Genomic DNA, 25,604 nt, shown 5'->3' with positions numbered 1-25,604 from the left:
GCTCAGTGGAGCCAGGGAGCTGAGCTGCCAGGTGTGGGAGGTGCTGGTGCAGACAACAGCCAAGTGAAAGGCACAGTCGAGCCTGTCTGTGCTCACTCGCTGCAGGAATACGAGCAAGGCTACAGCAAAGAAGGCACCCCTGCCCACTTTTTTGGATCAGTTTTATTTTGGGGATATTTAAAATTTGTTTTATTGTGTATATTTAAGGTATACAACAGGATGTTTTGATATACATTTACAGAGTGAAGTGATTGCTGCAGTCAAGCAAATTGGCACAGCCCTCATGCAGTTGCCTATGTGTGGGTGTGTGGAAAGAGCACCTCAGGTCTCTTCTCATTTCCAGCATACAATACAGTGTGATTCACTGTCGTCCTCATGTTGTACGTTAGGTCTCTAGACTTACTCGTCTTATGTAACTGCAGCTTCGTACCTTTTGACCTGCATCTCGCCCTCCTCCACCCCCTGCCTCTGGTAATTACAGTTCTACTTTGTGCTTCTATACATTTGACTTTTTAAGACCCCACAGCTAAGTGAGATCTTGCACTACTTATCTTTCTGGTCCTGGCTTACATCATAGTGTCCTCTGGGTTCATCCATATTGTGGCAAATGGCTGGATCTCCTTTTTCAAGGTTGAATAGTATTCCATTGTGTATATATATGCCACAGTTTCTTTACTGAAACAATTGTGGATTCCATTCTGGATCAGCACAGATGTGGAGAAAAGTGACTTCAAGCTCCCGTTCCCCAGGAAGTCTCAGCTGAGGTGCCTGAGGGAGGACTTGGCTGAAGGGAACAGATCCCTCTGAATGAAGGCACCCAGCCAGGAGTGCACATAGCTCTGGAAGAGCATGGGCTGCGGGAGGTGGGCTGAGTCCTTGACTGCAGCCCCCAGAACCTGTCATGCACTGGCTGTGCACAAGTCAGGGCTGGGGAGTGTAGCTTGCCCCCGTGAGGCCCACCAGGCAGTCTTTATGATTGACCATGGTTTGGCATCACACATAGATGATTGGACAGGAGCTAGACTCCTCAGTCATAGCTAAGTGTTCAATTGCGTTTTGCTCTAGGATTTCTAAAGTACCTTAAAAGGAAGAAGCTTTGGCATTTTAACTCTAATGCAATTGTGCAGTAGGTTTTTGAGGGGGGAAAGGGGCAGTTGGTGACGGGTACTTTAAAATCCATTTCAGGCCAGGTTTGGTGACTCACGCCTGTAATCCCAGCACTTTGGGAGGCTGAAGCAGGTGGATCACTTGAGGCCAGGAGTTTGAGACCAGCCTGGCTAACATGGCGAAACCCCATCTCTACCAAAAAATACAAAAATTAGCTGGGTGTGGTGGCATGTGCCAATAGTCCCAGCTACTCAGGAGGCTGAGGTGGGAGAATCGCTGGAACTCAGGAGGCAGAGGCTGCAGTAAGCCGAGATTGCGCCACTGCACTCCAGCCTGGGTAACAGAGTCAGACCCTGTCTCAAACAAAAAAAAAATTCATGTCAATGCAGTTATTTTAAGTAAAAATATTGCTTCAAGAATTAGACCCTCAATGCTCAATGATCCACTGATTTCTTCATAAGTGTCTATTTTTAAATAATCTTGAATAAGTTCTGAGACATGTATATACACATCAAATCCTTTATGTGGTAAAATAAAATAACATGATGATGAACAATGAGAGTGAGTACCACCATGCGGTACCCAGTGCCCTTTTCATGCCAGATGAAACTGTAGAAAATACTTTCTGGGGTTCTTTCTGTGTGGCAGTCATTCTCCAGTGAAATTGTCTGTGGCAGGTTTTGGTCGGTGGTGTTGATTTAGCCTGTGTCTGTTGGAGCATACTTTTTACCACTTTGACAAGAGCGAAGTGATAAGTGGTTCCCCCGCGTCGCGTGGGTGTGCTGAGATGGGATGGCGGGTGGCCCTGTCAGCACCAATCGCCCACTTGCTGAGCTCTTGCCATACCTGGTGTCCTCCGGGGCAGCCTGGAGTATATGCAGTCTGGCCCTGCATCAGCTACTGTTGGTGACGTGGAAGAGACAAAGGTCTCAAGTCTAGTGGGAGACCTGCTCCTACAATGCCACAGGAGGACAGCTGAGGAAGGGGGCCTTGAGGACGGTAGCTCCCTGAGGAGGAGGCGGTGGGGAAAAAAGAGGCCATGGGAGGAGAGGTGGGGAGTACAGATAGAGGAAATGGCAAGAAAGGAGGAAGGAAAGTCCAGGAAGTGTGCAGGGAGTGAAGGCAGGCAGGCCAGGACATTGCTGGGGAGGGAGGAGGGCCCTGTGGAAACCAGCTGGGAAGGAGGCTGAGGCAGGTTTGTGGAGGGCCTGAAAGTCATGGTGACGTTCCTGCACTGCCAAAGGGGAATCACTTAGTCTTTTTTTCTCCTTTGAGAGTACAGATGAGGGTTGAAATTAGAACTATGTTTTTAAACTGTATTTTAGCAACCCTTTAAAAATATATATATTAAGTAGAGTCATAGTACATAATATAACAACAAAATCAGAGCCTTAAGTCTCACCTTCTGGGTCTCAGGAACCCCGCACTCCTGGGAAAAGGCTTTGAGGATCTCCCCATCGGAAGGAAACAGAGGGATGACAGGAGCAGGGAGTCACCAGAAGGAGGAGACCTGCCAGGCAGCCGTTGTATACGGAGGGGATGGGACCCAGCATGGGGAACAGAAAGGAGGTAGGTGTGAGAAACATTACCACTCTTGCCTGGACAGAGTGTGATAGGTGACTAGCTGCGGGAGAGCTGGGGGCGGGTATTCGGTATGAGATCCACAGGCTGCTGGGAATGCAAAGAGCCAGGAAGACTGGAAGAAAAGTTGGTGGGAGGAGGAGGAGACACCAGAGGGGGTTGGCTTGGGTTTCCTTGAGTTTCAGGTGTTTGGGGCCACCTCAGATGAAACGCTTGAAACACAGTTGGAAACGAGGGCTGTGACTCAGGTGATGGGTCAGCCTGCTGACAGATTTGGGAAGCTGCTGTGTGGAAGGGGAATTTGAAACATGGGCTGGGTCAGCAGGGAGGATTGGGCAGGGAAAAGGCCAAGGCTCAACTAGAGAAAGAACCATCACGTTTAAAGTATAAAGGAGGGAAGAGCCAGCAAAGGGAGTGGTGGGCGGTGATAGAAGACAGCAAGCCAAGCACAGCCATCAGGGACGTCAGTGACGACCAAGAAGCAGCCTCCAGGAGAGGCGGATGTTAACAGGTGCCTTTCCCGGTGATGTCTGGAGGAAACACTGGCTTGTAACCTCGCAGGCCACTGTACCCCTTGAGTCTCAATTTCTTTGAGTCAAATTGGGGTCATTTTCTGCCCTACCAGCCCCATCTGCCCCTGTGTGACGATCAAGTAAGATAAGTGTAAAACCACCGGCCATCTGCTCCATTCCAGCTGTCACAGGAACTAGACTGTGGACAATGTTGATGTGAGGCCGCCAGGGAAGAGGATTAAAGTATATCGGAGCCCTTGTTCCTTTGTTCAGACTTGACACAGGCTCCTTTGTCACCAGGTTTGTTACCACAGGAGCACTTAGCTTCTCAGACACCCCATACCTTTGTGGGAAATACCTGTTGGGAAGTATTTTTGACACACACTGTGTGCATACGTTGGAAGGGCTCTCTAGGGGCTATTTTTTTTTAAACAGGCATTTGACAATGTTATTGCCTTAAGGTGACAATGAGAGCTAATGCTTCTATAGCTCCTATTCTGTTCCAGATACTGTTCTAAATACAAGTAACACATTCGATCCTCTCAGCCAACCCTATGAGGTGGATACTGAGAAAATTAGTGCTCAAAGAGTTTCAATAACTTGCCCAAAGTCCTAAAGCTAGTGAGTGCCCAAGCCAGGTTGGAACCTATAATCCTGGCTCCAGAGCCAGTGCTCTGAACCACTGTGGAGGAATACCAGGCCGGCTATGATAGCACGCAAGCTGGGCACATAGCCTGTGCTAAAACCGTGTGCGAAAGGAGAGAATACGGCATTGGTACAGTCAGAAGACTTGATGGGAGAAGTGGATGTCAGCCACATCCTAATGGATGGGTGTTGATTAGTCAGCATTATACTATGCTCTCCAACCAAGCTAGAACCCTCATCTTATTCAGGAAGGCGATGTCATAACCACTCCATCAAGCTGGGATCATTACGAGGACAGTCAGTAGGCCATATGTTTGGAGGAGAGCATGGCACTCTGATGGGTAGAGAGTCCAGGGATGAAGTAAAGGTGACTGTGCCACGTGTTTGCCCAGGAGGGCCCCACCATCCTGATATCCCAGTGTGACTACTAGATAGTTCCCCCTTTTACTTCCAAGCGTCCCAGTTTGAATGATTAAATCATGAGTGTGAGGACGCCTGCCAAACATTGAAGTCATTTCCAGAGTGTCATAGACATGTGCGTTGTTTCTCTGGCCTAGGTCCTTTGTTCAGAACCTGCCCTAAGGGGGCCATCTCCATGGTTTTTGGTTTTTTGTTTGTTTGTTTTTTTAAGGACAATGAGCCTAGCCTTTGCAGCACAGAATCCAGTAGGGGAAGTGCAGCAGGTGTTGGTAGGAGGCTCTGGAGATAAGACCTGTACCAGGTGGGAGTGGATGGCGGGCCCCCAAGACTGCAGAGGTATTGGTGGTGATGTTTATCTGAAGCTGGGAGGTGGTTACCTTAGTGTCCACTTTATTATCCTTTGCGAATATGACGCACATGCTTATTGTGCACCTACTGTATCATAAAAGTAGATGAAAACCCACCTGAAGAAGTACGTATATGGTTCAGAACACGGGCTCTGGAGCTCCCGTGTGACTTTGGACAAGTTGATCACCTTAAACCTCTACTGCTCATTTGTGAAGAAGGGGGAATAGTAGCACCTGTCCAAGGATTTCGAGGACTCGGAGCAATCCACGTGAGCCGCTTAGTCTATATGAAGAGCTCTATAAACATTGGTTATGATTCTCTTCCTCCCTCAGAAAATCCCTTCTTAACCTCTGTCATAAGGCTAAACAAGAGTGCACAGAGACCCGAGAGTGTGGAAGAGGAAGCTATAGAGTGATGGAATAAATAAGTAGTTTCCTTGAAAATGAATGACAAAGTCACTTGGTACATTTTCCATCCTTTTTTAGCACTAAGTTCATTGACCTCACTACTCAGAAAAAATTAAAACAGAATGATACCAATATTGGAGAGAGTGGATGTCGTAGACCAGGTGTTTTCATGCCAGTTAAAATACCTCAGCTAGTCTCCATTCAGGAAACCCCACAGACATTAAGTGTGTTCAGCCTCTCACAGAACTATCAGAACCATATTAGGTAGCTCCTGCTAAGAACTTGTATATATTTATAAGAAAGGATCAGTACATTGTTTTTATAAATATTGAAGTTTAATAGAAAGGCTGTAATGCATTCTCCAAAATTAAGAGGCAAGGTGTAATAATAATAATCAGGCAAACAATTATTGCCACCTTTCCTCAATAACTTTGTAGGCTACAGAAGTATAGCTTAAGCCTTTCTTCTTATTCTAAGTCTTCGGTTAAAACACTTTAAAGGCAATAAACCCGTTACTGAAAATTGAAAGTAATCTTTGAACACTAAGCTATAAAAACTACTGAACCTCAACACAAAATCAAAATGAATACAAAAGCAAAATTGTACATTTATTTTTCTGTCATTTCACAGAAAATACAGATTAATACTGAGGTACAAAATATTAAAATATATTTTAAAAAGAATTCAAGTCACGTTACTGTATGACTTTTCCTTCAACATAGGCCATTAGCCTTTTAAACTAAATAATCAATAAAATTAATGTCATAGCCAAGAAAAAAGAACAATAGAATTAATAATTATATTAGAATTAGAGGATAATTACAGAGCATGATTTTTATGGAGCAAAGGCCTGTATTTAGCCATGTTTTTCTGATGCTTTGACAAAATTCTGGGGCCTTGCTGACCCTGGAGGGACTGCCCCTCCCAGAGCTAGCCAATGTTTACAAATAGTAAGTTTTCTAGAGATAGTGAAGGACTAGCCTGCAAGTGCACCTTTCCTATACAAACCAGCCAATCCAGAGCCGCGTCCAGCCACCTCCTTTATAGGCCGTCACACCCCAGGCAGATCCCCAGCCCTGATCACCTCAGGGCATCGAAGAATTAAGGGCAATGCCCACATGCCAGAGCCTGCTGAAATGAATGCAAGCAGCCAATCCTAAACCCACTGAAATCACTCAAAGTAGCCCATCCTAAACCCCCTGAATTTAATGCAAAGTAGCCAATTCTAAACCCACTGAAATTATGCCAAACAGTTCATCCTAAACCTGAAGTGATGCATAGTAGCCAATCCTTTTTTTTTTTTTTTTTTTTTTTATTTTTTTTATTTTTTATTTTATTTTATTTTATTTTATTTTATTTTTTATTATACTTTAAGTTCTAGGGTACATGTGCATAACGTGCAGGTTTGTTACATATGTATACTTATGCCATGTTGGTGTGCTGCACCCATCAACTCGTCAGCACCCATCAATTCATCATTTATATCATGTATAACTCCCCAATGCAATCCCTCCCTCCTCCCCCCTCCCCCCTCCCCATGATAGACCCCAGTGTGTGATGTTCCCCTTCCCGAGTCCAAGTGATCTCATTGTTCAGTTCCCACCTATGAGTGAGAACATGCGGTGTTTGGTTTTCTCTTCTTGTGATAGTTTGCTAAGAATGATGGTTTCCAGCTGCATCCATGTCCCTACAAAGGACGCAAACTCATCCTTTTTTATGGCTGCATAGTATTCCATGGTGTATATGTGCCACATTTTCTTAATCCAGTCTGTCACAGATGGACATTTGGGTTGATTCCAAGTCTTTGCTATTGTGAATAGTGCCGCAATAAACATACGTGTACATGTGTCTTTGTAGTAGACTAATTTATAATCCTTTGGGTATATACCCAGTAGTGGGATGGCTGGGTCATATGGTACATCTAGTTCTAGATCCTTGAGGAATTGCCATACTCTTTTCCATAATGGTTGAACTAGTTTACAATCCCACCAACAGTGTAAAAGTGTTCCTATTTCTCCACATCCTCTCCAACACCTGTTGTTTCCTGACTTCTTAATGATTGCCATTCTAACTGGTGTGAGATGGTATCTCATTGTGGTTTTGATTTGCATTTCTCTGATGGCCAGTGATGATGAGCATTTTTTCATGTGTCTGTTGGCTGTATGAATATCTTCTTTTGAGAAATGTCTGTTCATATCCTTTCCCCACTTTTTGATGGGGTTGTTTGTTTTTTTCTCGTATATTTGTTTGAGTTCTTTGTAGATTCTGGAAATTAGCCCTTTGTCAGATGAGTAGGTTGCAAAAATTTTCTCCCATTCTGTAGGTTGCCTGTTCACTCTGATGGTAGTTTCTTTTGCTGTGCAAAAGCTCTTTAGTTTAATTAGATCCCATTTGTCAATTATGGCTTTTGCTGCCGTTGCTTTTGGTGTTTTAGACATGAAGTCCTTGCCCATGCCTATGTCCTGAATGGTACTACCTAGATTTTCTTCTAGGGTTTTTATGGTATTAGGTCTAACATTTAAGTCTCTAATCCATCTTGAATTAATCTTCGTATAAGGAGTAAGGAAAGGATCCAGTTTCAGCTTTCTACTTATGGCTAGCCAATTTTCCCAGCACCATTTATTAAATAGGGAATCCTTTCCCCATTTCTTGTTTCTCTCAGGTTTGTCAAAGATCAGATGGCTGTAGATGTGCGGTATTATTTCTGAGGACTCTGTTCTGTTCCATTGGTCTATATCTCTGTTTTGGTACCAGTACCATGCTGTTTTGGTTACTGTAGCCTTGTAGTATAGTTTGAAGTCAGGTAGCGTGACGCCTCCAGCTTTGTCCTTTTGACTTAGGATTGTCTTGGCAATGCGGGCTCTTTTTTGGTTCCATATGAACTTTAAAGCAGTTTTTTCCAATTCTGTGAAGAAAGTCATTGGTAGCTTGATGGGGATGGCATTGAATCTATAAATAACCTTGGGGAGTATGGCCATTTTCACGATATTGATTCTTCCTATCCATGAGCATGGTATGTTCTTCCATTTGTTTGTGTCCTCTTTGATTTCACTGAGCAGTGGTTTGTAGTTCTCCTTGAAGAGGTCCTTTACATCCCTTGTAAGCTGGATTCCTAGGTATTTTATTCTCTTTGAAGCAATTGTGAATGGAAGTTCATTCCTGATTTGGCTCTCTGCTTGTCTGTTGCTGGTGTATAAGAATGCTTGTGATTTTTGCACATTAATTTTGTATCCTGAGACTTTGCTGAAGTTGCTTATCAGCTTAAGGAGATTTTGGGCTGAGACGATGGGGTTTTCTAAATATACAATCATGTCATCTGCAAACAGGGACAATTTGACTTCTTCTTTTCCTAACTGGATACCCTTGATTTCTTTCTCTTGCCTGATTGCCCTAGCCAGAACTTCCAACACTATGTTGAATAGGAGTGGTGAGAGAGGGCATCCCTGTCTTGTGCCAGTTTTCAAAGGGAATTTTTCCAGTTTTTGCCCATTCAGTATGATATTAGCTGTGGGTTTGTCATAAATAGCTCTTATTATTTTGAGGTACGTTCCATCAATACCGAATTTATTGAGCGTTTTTAGCATGAAGGGCTGTTGAATTTTGTCAAAAGCCTTTTCTGCATCTATTGAGACAATCATGTGGTTCTTGTCTTTGGTTCTGTTTATATGCTGGATTACGTTTATTGATTTGCGAATGTTGAACCAGCCTTGCATCCCAGGGATGAAGCCCACTTGATCATGGTGGATAAGCTTTTTGATGTGCTGCTGAATCCGGTTTGCCAGTATTTTATTGAGAATTTTTGCATCAATGTTCATCAGGGATATTGGTCTAAAATTCTCTTTTTTTGTTGTGTCTCTGCCAGGCTTTGGTATCAGGATGATGTTGGCCTCATAAAATGAGTTAGGGAGGATTCCCTCTTTTTCTATTGATTGGAATAGTTTCAGAAGGAATGGTACCAGCTCCTCCTTGTACCTCTGGTAGAATTCAGCTGTGAATCCATCTGGTCCTGGACTTTTTTTGGTGGGTAGGCTATTAATTGTTGCCTCAATTTCAGAGCCTGCTATTGGTCTATTCAGGGATTCAACTTCTTCCTGGTTTAGCCTTGGGAGAGTGTAAGTGTCCAGGAAATTATCCATTTCTTCTAGATTTTCTAGTTGATTTGCGTAGAGGTGTTTATAGTATTCTCTGATGGTAGTTTGTATTTCTGTGGGGTCAGTGGTGATATCCCCTTTATCATTTTTTATTGCATCTATTTGATTCCTCTCTCTTTTTTTCTTTATTAGCCTTGCTAGCGGTCTGTCAATTTTGTTGATCTTTTCAAAAAACCAACTCCTGGATTCATTGATTTTTTGGAGGGTTTTTTGTGTCTCTATCTCCTTCAGTTCTGCTCTGATCTTAGTTATTTCTTGCCTTCTGCTAGCTTTTGAATGTGATTGCTCTTGCCTCTCTAGTTCTTTTAATTGTGATGTTAGAGTGTCAATTTTAGATCTTTCCTGCTTTCTCTTGTGGGCATTTAGTGCTATAAATTTCCCTCTACACACTGCTTTAAATGTGTCCCAGAGATTCTGGTATGTTGTATCTTTGTTCTCATTGGTATCAAAGAACATCTTTATTTCCGCTTTCATTTCGTTATGTACCCAATAGTCATTCAGGAGCAGGTTGTTCAGTTTCCATGTAGTTGAGCGGTCTTGATTGAGTTTCTTAGTCCTGAGTTCTAGTTTGATTGCACTGTGGTCTGAGAGACAGTTTGTTATAATTTCTGTTCTTTTACATTTGCTGAGGAGTGCTTTACTTCCAATTATGTGGTCAATTTTGGAATAAGTGCGATGTGGTGCTGAGAAGAATGTATATTCTGTTGATTTGGGGTGGAGAGTTCTATAGATGTCTATTAGGTCCGCTTGGTGCAGAGATGAGTTCAATTCCTGGATATCCTTGTTAACTTTCTGTCTCGTTGATCTGTCTAATGTTGACAGCGGAGTGTTGAAGTCCCCCATTATTATTGTATGGGAGTCTAAGTCTCTTTGTAAGTCTCTAAGGACTTGCTTTATGAATCTGGGTGCTCCTGTATTGGGTGCATATATATTTAGGAGAGTTAGCTCTTCCTGTTGAATTGATCCCTTTACCATTATGTAATGGCCTTCTTTGTCTCTTTTGATCTTTGATGGTTTAAAGTCTGTTTTATCAGAGACTAGGATTGCAACCCCTGCTTTTTTTTGTTCTCCATTTGCTTGGTAGATCTTCCTCCATCCCTTTATTTTGAGCCTATGTATGTCTCTGCATGTGAGATGGGTCTCCTGAATACAGCAGACTGATGGGTCTTGACTCTTTATCCAGTTTGCCAGTCTGTGTCTTTTAATTGGAGCATTTAGTCCATTAACATTTAAGGTTAATATTGTTATGTGTGAACTTGATCCTGCCATTATGATATTAACTGGTTATTTTGCTCGTTAGTTGATGCAGTTTCTTCCTAGCCTCGATGGTCTTTACATTTTGCCAAGTTTTTGCGATGGCTGGTACCGGTTGTTCCTTTCCATGTTTAGGGCTTCCTTCAGGGTCTCTTGTAAGGCAGGCCTGGTGGTGACAAAATCTCTAAGCATTTGCTTATCTGTAAAGGATTTTATTTCTCCTTCACTTATGAAACTTAGTTTGGCTGGATATGAAATTCTGGGTTGAAAATTCTTTTCTTTAAGAACGTTGAATATTGGCCCCCACTCTCTTCTGGCTTGTAGAGTTTCTGCCGAGAGATCTGCTGTTAGTCTGATGGGCTTCCCTTTGTGGGTGACCCGACCTTTCTCTCTGGCTGCCCTTAAGATTTTTTCCTTCATTTCAACTTTGGTGAATCTGGCAATGATGTGTCTTGGAGTTGCTCTTCTGGAGGAGTATCTTTGTGGCGTTCTCTGTATTTCCTGAATTTGAATGTTGGCCTGCCCTACTAGGTTGGGGAAGTTCTCCTGGATGATATCCTGAAGAGTGTTTTCCAACTTGGTTCCATTTTCCCCCTCACTTTCAGGCACCCCAATCAGACGTAGATTTGGTCTTTTTACGTAATCCCATACTTCTTGCAGGCTTTGCTCATTTCTTTTTCTTCTTTTTTCTTTTGGTTTCTCTTCTCGCTTCATTTCATTCATTTGATCTTCAATCGCTGATACTCTTTCTTCCAGTTGATCGAGTCGGTTACTGAAGCTTGTGCATTTGTCACGTATTTCTCGTGTCATGGTTTTCATCTCTGTCATTTCGTTTATGATCTTCTCTGCATTAATGAGTCTAGCTGTCAATTCTTCCACTCTTTTTTCAAGATTTTTAGTTTCTTTGCGCTGGGTACGTAATTCCTCCTTTAGCTCTGATAAGTTTGATGGACTGAAGCCTTCTTCTCTCCTCTCGTCCAAGTCATTCTCTGACCAGCTTTGATCCGTTGCTGGTGATGGGCTGCGCTCCTTTGCAGGGGGAGATGCGCTCTTATTTTTTGAATTTCCAGCTTTTCTGCCCTGCTTCTTCCCCATCTTTGTGGTTTTATCTGTCTCTGGTCTTTGATGGTGGTGACGAACTGATGGGGTTTTGGTATAGGTGTCCTTCCTGTTTGATAGTTTTCCTTCTGACAGTCAGAAGGACTCTCTGTTGGTCTGTTGGAGATTGCTTGAGGTCCACTCCAGACCCTGTTTGCCTGGGTATCAGCAGCAGAGGTTGCCGAAGATAGAATATTGCTGAACAGCGAGTGTACCTGTCTGATTCTTCCTTTGGAAGTGTCCTCTCAGGGGTGTACTCCACCCTGTGAGGTGTGGGGTGTCAGACTGCCCCTAGTGGGGGATTTCTCCCAGCTAGGCTACTCAGGGGTCAGGGACACACCTGAGCAGGCAGTCTGTCCGTTCTCAGATCTCAACCTCCGCGTTGGGAGATCCGCGGCTCTCCCCAGAGCTGTCAGACAGAGTCGTTCGCGTCTGCACCGGCTCCCGCTACTTCCCCTGTTGGTCTTCAGCTGTGCGCTGTCCCCAGAGGTGGAGACTACAGAGACAGGCAGGCTTCCTTGAGCTGCTGTGAGCTCCACCCAGTTCGAGCTTCCCAGCGGCTTTGTTTACCTACTTAAGCCTCAGCAATGGCGGGCGCCCCTCCCCCAGCCTCGCTGCTGCCTTGCGGATAGATCGCGGCAGACTGCTGTGTTAGCAGTGAGGGAGGCTTCGTGGGCGTGGGACCCTCCCGGCCAGGTGTGGGATATATTCTCCTGGAATGCCTGTATGCTTACAGCGCAGTATTGGGGTGGGAGTTACCCGATTTTCCAGGTGTTGTGTGTCTCAGTTCCCCTGGCTAGGAAAACGGATCCCCCTTCCCCCTTGCGCTTCCAGGTGAGGCGATGCCTCGCCCTGCTTCAGCTCTCGCTGGTCAGGCTGCAGCAGCTGACCAGCACCGATTGTCCGGCACTCCCTAGTGAGATGACCCCAGTACCTCAGTTGAAAATGCAGAAATCACCGGTCTTCTGTGTCGCTCGCGCTGGGAGTTGGAGACTGGAGTTGTTCCTATTCGGCCATCTTGCTCCGCCCTCTTTCCATAGTAGCCAATCCTAAATGCACAGAAATGATTCGCAGTGGCCAATCCTAAACCCACTGAAATTACTCAAAGTAGCCAATCCTAAACCCCCTGAATTTAATGCAAAGTAGACAATTCTAATTCTAAACTCTAACCCACTGAAATTATGCACAATAGTTAATCCTAAACCTGTTGAAACGATGCATAGTAGCCAATCCTGAACGCACAGAAATGATTCAAAGTAGCCAATCCTAAACCCACTGGAATTACTCAAAGTAGCCAATCCTAAAGCCACTGAAATTATGCAAAGTAGCTAATCCTAAAATCACTGAAATGATTCAAAGTAGCCAATCCTAAACCTACTGAAATTATTCAAAGTAGCTAATTCTAAACCCACTGGAATTACTGCACATAGCTAATCATAAACCAAATGAAATGATTCAAAGTAGCCAATCCTAAATCCACTCAGCTGCCTACCCTCCCTCTTCTTCCAGGAAAAGCCAGAGTCAAGGCTCTTGCCCATGTGTACCCTCGCTCCTGCCTCCCCACGTGGTCCTGCACGGCGTGGCTGCCCCGTCCTGGGGTCTGTGAAAAATAAGCTGTCTTTTCAATGGCAGTCGTCTCCTGATGGGTTGACCTCCTCATACAAATAATAATAAAAACCCATCTTTTAAAATAAGGTCTCTGTGTCGGGCACTATTACTACAGGAGTAAAATAGATCAGAGTGTAACTTGCCTGTGTTTGTGTCTTTTTGTATTTGATTTTCATTCACTCATCAAGTATCTACTAAGGTGATAAGCATCAGCCAGCCAAAGTTCCTTCTAGAAAATTTTTTTGAAAAGGAAGAAGGAAGACCCCTTTATTAGAGTGATGAGTTCATATCACTTTTCATTAAATCACTGCCATGGAAGCTTTAACAAAAGTTGCAGCCACTGTTGGATCTTCTATGAAAACTGTTCAGGAGAACTTCAAATGTATTCCTTTTTCATTTTCCCAGGACTTGATTGTACTTTCTAAGACAGATTGAAACCTCTCCAGGGGAGCCAGCCTCGCAGTCAGAGGTCTCTCCCTCCATGTCAGGAATGAAAGATTCATCCCGAACTCTCCATAATTGTATCTAACCTCACGGCAAACCTTCTCCACCAAGGATGCCATCATTACTTTTGCGGAGTAAACTGTTCCCTCACAGCGTCCCCCTCTATTAAGTTGAATCTCTTTTTTGTAATTTCAGAATATTGCTTCTTTGAAGTGAGGGGAGAAAGTGGTGGAGGGAAGGTGTTTTTTCATAGTGGTGTTTAATAGATAAAATAAAGGACGCTGAGGACTGTATTTCAGTCAGGGGTTGTATTCGGTGATATTAGGACACTCTTGGTTGCAGGCTGCAAAAGTCCAACTTGTTCTATCTTTTAATTGAAAGGAGGAAGCTCTTTCAGTTTATTGAGAAGGTCTTGGGGTGTCTAGTGTTCTTGAGAGAAGAGTTGAACAGCCGACCTGCAGGCAGGGTAGTAGCATCTGGGTCTCACAGCTGAAATGCCCCCAAAGTGCCCGTCGCCACCGTGTCTGCATTCTTCCCTTCTAGGCAGAACTGCTTCTCAGAGTTCTTCCAAAAGATGTCAGGAAATCACCCACTGGCTTATCCTGAGCTGGCTCTAGGGAGCTGGGATCATGCTGGAATGATGGCAGCTCCAGTTGAAGTTCGTGGTTGGAGCAGAAGGAATAATCCCTAGGAGACGGCAGGTCGTCTTCCCAGAAGGCAGTGAGTCGCACAGACAGAAGAGCCATCTTGAAGTAGAAGTTGTCATTTCAGTTTGTAGAATGCAGTCTGAAGCCTCTGTCTACCACAGGGTATTGGGGGCCCCTCAAAAATGCCTTTCTGCCCCATCTTTCATTCGGGCTTGTTTCCTCCTCCCCACAGTACCCTCCCACCCACCATCCCAGATGGCTGAGCCCACACAGGCCCTAGCACCTCCCTCTGCCTCTGCCCACAGGGGAGACCTGGCCCCTTCCCACCTCCACCCCGCATCTCCTCATGCCCCACAGCACCTGCTTGGGGCACTTATGAGGGTGCTTCTGGGGGTCAGAATGTGTGTGTTCTCCTCCCCCCAGACACACAGGGATCCTGTTCCACCCATCCTTGGTCCCCAAGGCCTGGCACACAGAAAGCACAGAAATCAGTATTTGCCTAGTAGTTGGAGGACCTCATGACCAATGCCTCATAATGGTGTTCAGGTAATTTGGAAGGTGGCCATCTGCCCACCCGTCTGCCTTGTGCAGTCTGGATTCTTCTGTCAGCCAATCCATATTTACTAATAACGCCTTTGGGTCCAGCAGTCAGGGTTACAAAATACAGTCAAGTCAGAGTTTTTGTCCTGAGAGCTTCGAGTCTAATTACAAAAAAACAACAAACAGAGAAAACAATTAGAAAGCAATTAAGTCCTGGCTGTGAGGTGCTGACTGTGAGTGCCAGGGTAATGACTCAATGCTGAGGGCTTGTCCCCACATGGTGGGGGCACGACCTTACCTGTTGGATCAGGCTGGGAGCAGGTAACAGCCTTGTGGGGTCTTGGACTCTCGCTGGGAGAGGCCTGGCATGGTGCCGGGCACATCTTAGGTGCTCAGGTGTCACGCCTCTCTTCGAGTCTCTGAACCTCTGTTTTCCTGCCTGAAAAATGTTGACAAAACCATACCCTCCAGGGCTCTGGGCCACTCGAGGACTTAGATGCAACACCAGCAGAGTTTCTGACACAGGATGGGCCCTGGGTGAACAGGTGTTATCGCATCGACAGCAAAAGCAAGGCTGTCCCAAGGGGAAAGTGAAGCCCAAGTCACAGGGAGCGTTTAGAGAGGCAGACCTTTTCTCCCCGAGAAAAGAATTCATCGGAAAATGATACTCACTTGCTGTTGGGTCTGGGAGTCCCAGGCCATGGTTGTTTCTCCGTCTGTGAGTTGGTTTGGCTTGCACTGGCTGGTTTGGAGTTCGCGGTGATGTTCTTTCTTCCGGGGGCCCTGCTTGGTCCTCACGTCTCTCCCTGCACCTTGCCTGCTCCAGCACGGTAGTCACAGGGTGAGCAGCTGCAGCCCAGCTCTAAGGTTAGCCCGTCTTTCTCCATAGACATCTTTGCAAACAAAGAACATCAAAGCTAGAGGCCGTCGTGCACACAGTCAGCACTTTGGCCTTCTGTCAGAATAAGGTGAATTTAAACGACCCCAGAATTCCCTTAAGCCACGTTGGGGTAATGGAGTCAGATGAAAGCAAAGGACTCTCCCCCTGGCCAGCAGCATGGACAAGCCATGCTGAACGGCTGCGAGGGACTCTCAGTGCCCCTGACACACACCATGGGCTGGGGTCCACATTCCACCAGCTTCAGAATTCCTGTTCAGTTCATTACTATGATGGCACACATTCAAAATGTTTATTTATTTTGAGATGTGGTCTCACTCTGTTGCCCAGGCTGGGGTGCAGTGATGCAATCCTAAAGCATCGAACTCCTGGGCTCAAGTGATCCCCCACCTCCGCCTCCCGAGTGGCTGGGATTCTAGGTGTGTGCCACCACGCCCAGCTAATTTTTTAAATGTTTTATTGCGATGGGGTCTCTCTATGTTGCCTAGGCTGGTCTCAGACTCCTGGCATCAAGTGATCCTCCTACCTTGGCCTCTCAATTGTAATTGGGATTACAGACGTGAGCCACCATGCCCAGCCTTCAACATTTTGTAGTCAAATTTTGTCACAATTTATTTAGTTTCCAATTTTCTTGCTCCTGCCATTAAAATAATTGTTTAAAAAGCATCGTGGACTAACTTTGATTGATTTTGTACATAATTTCCCTAAACATAAGCCCCGAATATCGTGTGGTGTGTGTTGGGTGTTTCTAGCTGCCTGTGGGGCCTCCCCATGTGGGTACTCTCCCTGCTCAGACTGACTCTCCTTCTCTCCCTTCCCTCTGCTCCCAGCCTTCCTGCCTCCGCATGTGGGATCTGCAGGGCAGCAGGGGGCTCTGCTGGGCGGAGGGGCAGCCCATCATCACATAGCCGCCTGGGTCTCCACTCGCCACTGCTGAGGCTGCCCTGCTTATCGGTAGAAACCTTTGCGGGTTTCTCGGGTCAAGGAAGCAGCAGGAGAATTTGGTAACCTCTAATAAGCCACCCCAAACTCCAATCAGATCTTGAACTTGCAAACCCAGCTCCCTTGACAGAATGGAACCACTCCTGGGTCACTTAGAAGGAGAGCCACGATGTCCTGTTGTCCAGGGAGCGCACCTCGATGCTTGTGAGGCTGGAAGGATAACAAGATAAAAGTGGCTCTTAAGGAAGTGTTGAGTATTTCTCATTTTTTTTTTTTTTTTTTTTTTTTGAGACAGTGTCTCACTCTGTTGCCCATACTGGAGTGCAGTGGCACAATCTCGGCTCACTGCAACCCCTGCCTCCCGGGTTCAAGCGATTCTCCTGCCTCAGCCTCCTGAGTAGCTAGGACTGCAGGTGCGCACCACCACGCCTGGCTAATTTTTGTATTTTTGGTTGAGACTGGGTTTCACCATGTTGGCCAGGCTGGTCTCGAACTTCTGACCTCAAGTGATCCACCCACCTCAGCCTCCCAAAGTGCTGGGATTACAGGCATGAGCCATTGTGCCCAGCCTGATATTTCTCACTTCTAACACACTTAGTATGTGGCTGTGACCCATTTCATTATATTAATAGCTCTAAAGTCTTTTAGAATAATCTTAAGCTATTTGATTAACTTCTGAGCTCAATAAGCACACAGTAACTGTTAGATCTGAGTCTCCTTCATATTCTATATTTTAAATCTAACCTCAAAATAGATTCCTAGCCTCCCTGTGAAGGTGTTGGGAGCCTCCAGAAAGGAGCGCAGCCTGCCCACACCTGCTGTTAGCCCAGCAAGGCTGCACCTACGGTGTCATCAGAGCAGGCATCGTGCTGGTTTCAGCCACTAAGCCTGGGATAATCCATCACAGCAGCCACAGAAGCTGCTACAGGTGTTTATAGAGTACCGGTTGTTACTTTTATACCAGAGAGAATGGAGACTGGTGGTTTTATGTTTCAGAACAGATAAAAAGAATGACGAGATCAGGCTGGTGCGACAACTCAAGGTGCCTGGGAGATGTTCCAGATACAAACCAAATAATAAAATTTCTTTTCCTCTACGTATGACGAAGCCTCTCACTGGCCAAGTGTCCCATGGATGGGTTAACCGGGTGTGGTAGCCTGGAGCTGTGTGCTGGGAGGACTCAGAATCTGAGTTTCACTGGACCGGAAAGAGTCCTGCGGGACTTGAGGTAACCTCAGTGGAGCAGGGGCTCTGAGAGCGTCTCCCGTGCCCTCCTGGGCAATCCAAGCATACACAGATGGTGAAGCAAGATGCAAGCTGGCCAAAGCATGGGAGTGGGGTTGCCCTCAGTCACGGGCCCCCCACGTCAGGGCACACATGCCCCTCACAAGCATCTGTCTCTTTCATTCATCTAGCAAATGCTTATTGCTCACTGACCCACGCAGCCCTGTGCTAGGCACTGAGGATGTCCCTGGAGCAGATCAAAAGCCTAGCCCTCATGGGGCTCACGTTCCAGCTGGGGAAATAAGTCTTAAACTGAGCCAAGTACCTGATGTTCCCCCTGGTAGGAAGCACCAGGAAGGAGGGAAGGGGGTGCTAGTCCAGGGACCCCACTTTGAGAACCACTTCTCTAGTTTATTAAGAGTTCTCAAGATAGAAGAGGTTGCAACTTAAATAGGATGATCACGGGGACCTCGACACCGCAGTGGTGTTTGAGCCGAGATATGAAGGCAGCGAGAGGGCAAGCAACACGCACATGTGAGACCTGAGGGCTCTCCGTGGGGAGCTTGGCTAACGCAAAGGCCCTGTGGTGGGATGAGGAAGAGGCAAATGCATCTCAAGCGGAGAGAACAGGGGAATAGTAGGAGATGAGGTCAGAGATGCCAAAGGGCAGCCTATAAGGCCCTGACATGATTTAAGGCAGCAGTGTTTCCTGGGCTGAGAGGGAAGCCATGGGAGCGTTCTGAGTGGAACTAACTGCAGTGGGTGCGAATGGAAGCAGGAAGCCCAGGGTGGTGGCTGCTGCGAGTCAGGGGACAGATGGCAGTGGCTTGGCCCATGGTGCTAACAGTGGAGCTGGAAGAAAGGAGGCCGACTCTGGATTTATTGTATTGTGGTCAGTTGAATTGCAATAAACTCATCTATGTAGAGATAAGATTGTGAAAATCAGCGGTAAGAGGGTGAAAGATACATGAATAAGAAAGGGGTGATCTCATTGATGTTCTGCATCCGTGGTTCTGGAAGTTACCTGTGCACCACAATCACCTGGAGGGCCCAAGACGCGTGGCTGGTCTCACCCCCCAGGTCATTCAGGACACCTGAGAGAAAGCCTGAGCATCTGCATTTCTCACTACTTTCCAGTTGATGCTGGTCCTGCTGGTCCACGGACCCCACTTTGAGAATCACTTCTCTAGTTTATTAAATGTTCTCAGGACAAGAACAGCATCAACTGAATGTCTCAAGTGGCAGGGAATTTAGGGATCATTTAATCCCACTGTTGCAAGTCAAATGCTTCCCCAGGCAGGCAACAAATGCAGGCAGCACTGTAAGACACTGGGCACCTTGGAGGCCAGAAGGTGTGCGGGGGGGATTTGGGGTCCACTGGTGTGCAATCTCTGACACCCACCCCTCATCGCCTTTAACAGATCAGGAGGCCCAGGCCCAAGGAGACTGTAGTTAACCTTAACTGCTATGAACATATGTAGAGTGAAAACTAAAAATAAAACCCTACGCCCCCCAGCCAGCTGAATAACTTCCTCTTGGCCAAGGGGACCCCAGAGGAACCTTAAAGAAAATTCTGGGCCATAACAGGACAGGAGGACAGACGTGTCATTATATAATACCTTCTCCCTTTTGCAGTTTAGACACAACGGACCGGCATTAATATTATAATAGAGACCATAGACTGACAGAACAAACTCTTTGTGGCAATAAGGTACAAAATTATAAACAAGACCTCAGGCCATGGCAGGGAAGGGTTAAGCCACGCACCCAACATTTAAAGAATAAACTAGGTTCTAACTGCCAGAGGTTGTTCTCTCTAGCAGCTGAACAGTGCGAGCACTGGCCTTGACATAAGCAGTGTTCAACTAGTTGCAGCTCATCCACCACCAGACACTGACTAACTCACCCCCTTTCCATCAGCCACAACTACAGCTTTGATTGGACAAGAGACTGACTTCTGTAACTTTCTCCTGATAAGAGACCACAGGCCATGGACTGGTTCTGGCTGGTTTACAGAGGCCGCCCACTTGAGTGTGTTGACGCCCTGCTTCACCTTTCGACATATAGGGCCTAATTATAATTCATTTAAATGTTACATCTCCAACCCAAGGAGAACCTGGGATGTATACAACGTGCATGTTTGCTTATTACACATGTGCAAGACCCTCTTTCATGAATATTCATCTCAAGCAGAGATCCTCCTACATCCTGTTGAATATGTATACCTGGCCAAACCCTTCAGCTGACATTCCTGTCTTACCCTTCCCTCCCTCCAAGTGCCTGCCTTTATGGCTTTGGCTGGAGGCTACACTTCCCAGCGTATTGGAATGCATACCTTACAGTCTGTAACCCTTTATAAGAAATAAAGCTCTCCTGCCCAAAGTGACAGATTTCCTGATTGTTCCGTTTACCATAGCAACTAGAAAGTTCAACCTGTTAATTTTAATCAAATACTGACCAACCCTCATTCCTGAATTGTATTAACATAATGATTCATTTGAAGTGAAAAAAAGACAAATTGTAACTAGTTCTCATGTAAAGCAGTATGCATGTTATGTGCCTGTATTTGCCTAAAAATATATATGCCTGTGTGGATAAGTCTAGATAACGAGATTTTGGATAATGTTTACTTTCTGCATTTATATATGCTTGGAATTTTTTAAAGCTTGTTCGTAATTCTTAAATGGCTTGGATTTCTTAAAGTCTATGCATAACTTTTAAGAGGGGAAAACACAGGGATTTTCGGTGTGAAAATAAGAGCACCTCGATCTCCATTAGTACCCTTGTTTAGCCACAAGATGGAGCAGTTTACAACCGAATAAGCAACTAGACGCACAGAGACCAGGAGGAAGAGAATGCAATTCCTGCCCCACTCCTGGATGTAATCTAGTGATTCATGCGCATTTTAATGCCTCTTGAAAACATCAGGCGTATTAATTATCCTTTTTAATCCATCTTTTGTAGATGAATCTCTAAATTCTGATTTTTTCTTATGCTTACATTGAGCCTACAATTATCTTACCTATTAAATTGATTCCTTTCAATGAAAGAGGTAAATTATTACAGAAGACTAGAAGCCAGAGCTAGGGTACTTAGCAGCAGCAGCTTTCTTTCTTTCTTTCTTTTTTGAGATGGGGTCTCACTCTGTCACCCAGAGTGGAGTTCAGTGCCGCCATCACAGCTCACTGTGACCTCGATCTGCTGCTCCCAAGCGATCCGCCAGCCTCAGCCTCCCAAGTAGCTGGGACCACAGATTACATTCAGTTAATTTGTATTTTTTGTAGAGATGAGGTTTCGCCATGTTGCCCAGGCTGGTCTCGAACTCCTGAGCTCCAGCGATCCACCTGCCAAAGCGCTGGAATTATAGGCATGAACTACTGCTCCCAGCCAACAGCAGCTTCTTCTAATGAAGGGAAATTCTTGCAGATGGGAGGCTGGGATCCACTTCTTCCACCCCACGTTGCCCTGTCTCTAGCATCGAATGGCTACCATTTGACTTCTGAGTTGCCATTTCAAAATGCCTATATCAATGTTTTGAACCACTCATAAGCTCTCTAAATATTAGTGTACCCAAAAAAGAGAAAAACAGAGACAGTTTAACTCAAAATAGAAGAAAAATATTAAGAGGTTGAGGCTTAGGACTGCAGTCTATCCTAAGACTTGGGCGCGAGGGAGGTAGGGGTTCCATGAACAGCCGCTAGCGGGCTCCTCCAGGGATGAACCCCAATAGAATGAAAGCTATGTACCTGTGTGCTGGATGCAGGACTGGCAAGGACGGCTGTCTCTGCCCTGCCTACCATTTGCGACCCATCCCAGCATGGCGCCTGGGCTGGGAATGTTCAAGGTTTAGCGAGCATCTTTTCTGTTAGAAGCATCCAAGTATGCTTTGGACTGCAGGAAGGAGACACCCATTACCATCAGCACTCAATCTCAACATCAGAGGTGAGGAGCTTTGAATGGAATGGCCACACCACATAAAATCCATCCTATTAGGCCTCAATACTCTCAAGTAGAAAGGAAAAAAATTCAGTGATGTTCTGTTTAAATAGGGCAATAGCTAATAAAATATAAGGCTACTTTTTGTTGTTGTTTTTATTGTTTTAATGAGAACTGTAGCATTAGGATTCAAAACAAGCTTTCCAAATGGAAGAAGAAAAAAAAAATGTCAACCATAATCTTACCATTATCTCCAGCCAACAGCTAGTATCAGTTTAGGGATTCTCTTATAATGTATTTTCATGGGAAAGCATACTTCACATAGTTGCAATTAGAGTATACATACAATTTTAGGACGGATTTTCCATTTACTATCATAACCATGTTTCTGTGTAGCTATAAGCTGCGTAATTATAACTTTAATGACCTTATAATATTCCATCCATTGAGCATATGTTCCATAATTTACTTAACTCGTTTCCATACCATTAGCCACATGTGCTTTTTAAAAATAATATTGTAAATAATGTGCTGGGAGCACATTTGTACGGATGCTTTTTCTTTCATTTATCCTTTGGGTAAACTCCGCAAACTAATTTTATATCCATTGCCAAATGACTTCCCAAAGGACTTTGCCATTTCCGACCTGTGTGTCCCAGCCCCACTGTGTCAAGACCAGCCTTGAGCGCTTGCATTTTCCAAAGGCTCTGGCTTCCCCATGGCCTCTGCGCAGTGCCTGCCCAGCCGCTCTCCTCTTTGGCCTCAGGCAGCCCTCCTCTACTGAAATGGAATGCTCGTAAACATGAGCTCCTCCTCTTGTCCTCTGACCTCCCAGTCCTGATCCCCCTGACCACCTTTCTGCACTGGTTTTTGTCTCTCTATCTGTGAATGAGCTCAAGATCTTCCATTGGTCTCCCACAGGCCAGGACTTAGGAGCTACTGCCTGTTCCCCTAGTCCCCAGCTGCACACTTCTCCTGACGTCTATACTCCATATACACCCACACTCTCCTTTATGCCTCAGTCCAGGGCAAGCTAGCCCCTGTTCCTACCCTTTCCACAGAATGTCCCTTTGTAAAGTCACCAGCAATGTTACCTGCAGAAGTCAGTGTGCACTTTTTTTGGTCCCAATTGATTTGATCTCTTTGAGGCATTTGATACCATCCTTCCAGAAATATTTCCCCCACCGTGGCTTCCACATCCTCCTACCCTTCTGATGCTTCCCACCAAACGCCTGCTGTCCCCTGTTCATTGACCCAGCCCCTAACCATTGGTTTTCCCCCAGAAGGGAGCACAGTGTGGGTTAATGCACATGGGGCAATGCAGTGGGGCCTCACCCTCACTCTGCTCTCATGTCAGTTCTGAAATTTATAAGCCCCAGTGTGTTCCCACTGCCCCATCTTTCAAGTTCCCATTCCTGGGTTTCAATTTCCACCTCTTCTTTTCAGTTCCACACACATGATCTACGGACAAGCTCATCTACTTCCAAGATTCTGACTCTCCCCTATGCTAATGACTTCCCAATCTGTGTCTCCAACAAGATCTTTCTATTGAGTTTGATTCATACCGTATGAGTTGGGCACCTGTATCCAAATGTCCTGTGGAATCTCAGATTCAGCAGGTACTGAACAGAATCATTCTTTTCCCCTCCCACAACACCTGCCAATTTACCCGTGTTCTCTTAGTCCATGGCACTACTCTCCACCTAGGTGATCAAGTTCAAAAGCTGTCTGTCATCCTAGACCCCTCCCCTTCCTCACACCCACAGCCATTCCCGGGAGCTTGTCCATCTCACTCCCTAAGAATCTCAAGTATCTGGCCACATGCCTGTTCTTTATTGCTTCCTGAGCTCAGTTCACATCTCTTGTCAGTTCTTGCCTGGCTTATTCCCATGGCTCAGCAACAGCCTCCATGCGTTAGATCACCCCCCCCAGTCTGCCAGGAGAGGCCATGTGGTGCAGTGTGAGTGCCGAGGCTCTGCAAGCTGACTGTCCAGATGCAGTTCCTGGCTCTGTCTTCTGCTATCTGCAAGCTTGAGTAGGTTTCCACTGGTTCCTAAGTAAGATGGAGATAATAACACATCAACCTCAAAAAAGTAGGTGTGAGGATGAGGCGGTTGTGAGGATTAAATGAATTGATGCATGTCAAGTACTTCGCACAGCACCTAGCACACATTGAGTATTAGTTGTGTTATCATCATCATCATCATCATCTTCTGCACCAACAGGGAGCTCTTTCTAAAGGGTTTTTCCAACCACTACCCTGCTCAAAACCTAGTCATTTGAACAGATATTTGTACACCGTGTTCTTAGCAGTATTATTCACAACAGCCAAAAGTGAAGACAACTCGATGGCCATCGAGGGACGAGTGGATAAGCAAAACGTGGTGTATCACACAATGGAATGTCATCCAGCCTTTAAAGGGAAGGAGATCTGACACATGCTGCGGTGTGGACGCTGTGCTGTGGGAGACAGGCCAGTCACAGAAAGGCAAAGACTGTGTGATCCTACTCACAGGAAATGCCTAGAGTGGTCAGTTCATAGAGACAGAAAGTAGAATTGTGATTGCCAGAGGCTGAGGAGAGGGGAGTGGGGAGTTATTGTATAATGGTTACGTTTAGTTGAATTACAATGGTTGAATTTAGTTGAGGAAGATGAAAAACTTCTGGAGATGGATGATGGCGATGGTAGTGTGACAATGTGAATGTACTTAATGCCACAGAGCTGTGTGCTTAAAATGGTTAAAACAGTAAATTTTATGTTATATATATAGTTTATATGTTTTTATAACATAAAAATATATTTATATATACAAATTATATATAATATATATAATATTCTATATCTTATAATATTAATATTAAATATTTTATATACAATATTTGCTTAACACAAAATAAAATGTTATATATAAAACAAAATTTATATATAATATATGGTTTTATATACTAAATATGCACACATGTATATTTTATGTGTGTATGTATATATTTTTTAAACTACAATAAGAAAAATGCAATAGAATAAAAAAACCCTTCAGTGTCTCCTCTGTGCCTACAGACGCAGCTGAGAGGCCAGGGCATGTGCGGAGCCCTGGGGGATCTGTCTCAGCTTACCTTTCAGGCCTTGTCGCCTGCTCTCCCTGGCTGCAGCGACACAGTGCTACTGTGGTCTCTGGGCCGTGACCTTGACCAACACCCAGCGTCTGGCAGGGCGCTCCCCTGGTCCCTGGCCTGGCCCTCCGCGTCCGTGGGACTGGATCCACAGCGCCGCCTTCAGGAAGCAAGGCCTCCATGCAGCCCCAGGAGGGCCCTGAGCACGCGCACTCGCTCATGTCCACCCCAGGCGTGGGCGTCCACTGTGCCGTCTCCCTTACATGACTCAGTTGTCGTCTCTGCCTCAGCCCAGTCTGTGATGGAGAGTAAAACATCACCTCACATTTGCCAAATGAGGAAATGAAGAAATGAATCTTTTCTCAAGACAAGAGCGGTAGCAAGGCAGTCATATTCCTTGGTTTCATTATGTCCCTTGGTTGTGGAATAAATGGCAGTTTTTAATCTCTCTAAATGCTAATCATAGTAATTTTCCTCTAGTCCATCTACCTAAGCTTCTTTCTCACCCTAACAACTTCTGACAGTGTTTCACTGTGGAAATGTTTTTGAGGAGGGTGTGCCTGCAGGACCATCCTGGCTACCTCCTTATTAGGAAGACTGGTTTAGATGAAGCTGTCTGGAGGGAACATTGGGCAAAAGTTGCAAGTACAAGATAATCTGATGCGCCCTCCCCAATCCATTGTCTCTCCAGCACTAGTGGATATTTGAAACAATTATAGCCATTACCCTAA

General features: G+C 45.4%; 1 long non-coding RNA gene across 1 annotated transcript; it reads left to right on the top strand.

Moving 5' to 3' along the window:
- Positions 1 to 298: 298 nt before the first annotated feature.
- On the top strand, positions 299 to 14,427 carry LOC115894296. The gene is made up of 3 exons (XR_004054395.1): positions 299 to 471; positions 2,524 to 2,676; positions 14,119 to 14,427. It is a non-coding gene; the product is annotated as an uncharacterized LOC115894296 (long non-coding RNA).
- The last annotated feature ends 11,177 nt before the right edge of the window (positions 14,428 to 25,604 follow it).

The sequence above is a fragment of the Rhinopithecus roxellana genome, chromosome 17 (genome assembly GCF_007565055.1).
Source record: "Rhinopithecus roxellana isolate Shanxi Qingling chromosome 17, ASM756505v1, whole genome shotgun sequence".
Taxonomy (NCBI): Eukaryota; Metazoa; Chordata; class Mammalia; order Primates; family Cercopithecidae; genus Rhinopithecus; species Rhinopithecus roxellana.
The sequence above is the reverse complement of the archived record's forward strand: the minus strand, read 5'-3'. Positions and strand labels throughout refer to the sequence as shown.